Here is a 765-nt window from a genome sequence, read left to right on the forward strand (position 1 = left end):
CACCTAGCTTTGATCCTCTCAACTGGGGTCCTGCATCCTTGAGACAACCCCACACTCAAGATGGAGTGAGAGTGACAGAGGCAAACAACACTTCAGCATCAGCATGGAAACGTCACAAGAGGGCCCTAGGGACCCACAGTTCTGCTGCTCTGATAAGCTTCTTATACCTGGGCTCTGTTTCAGATTTCATTTTAAGATGGGATTCAGGAGCCAGGCTGAAAATTTCAGGATGAAGGAGGAGGCCTGAGCCCCAGGCCTGCTGCTCGGTGAGTATTTGAGGCTGCTCCTGTCCTCAACCGAGCTGGGACCTGTTTTTTTTTTTTTTTTTTTTAAACTACAAATGGCATGTGTACTTGTTGAGTAAAATTTAACACTACAGAAGCACACGGAGTAGAGCCTGTCCGTTTCCCGTTTCTTTGAAGGTCACCATGTTCAGCAGCCTGTGCTTGCCTCCAGATGCATCTGCGCGCGCAGACACAGCTGTCTCTACCCCAGGTGCACCTGCACGCGCAGACACAGCTGTCTCTACCCCAGCTGCACCTGTGCGCGCAGACACAGCTGTCTCTACCCCAGGTGCGTCCGTCCGCGCAGACACAGCTGTCTCTACCCCAGGTGCATCTGTCCGCGCAGACACAGCTCTCTCTACCTCTCTACCCCAGGTGCGTCCGTCCGCGCAGACACAGCTGTCTCTACCCCAGCTGCACCTGCGCGCGCAGACACAGCTGTCTCTACCCCAGCTGCACCTGCGCGCGCAGACACAGCTGT

This window comes from Cebus imitator, unplaced genomic scaffold, assembly GCF_001604975.1.
Source record: "Cebus imitator isolate Cc_AM_T3 unplaced genomic scaffold, Cebus_imitator-1.0 Scaffold75, whole genome shotgun sequence".
In the NCBI taxonomy this organism is placed as follows: Eukaryota; Metazoa; Chordata; class Mammalia; order Primates; family Cebidae; genus Cebus; species Cebus imitator.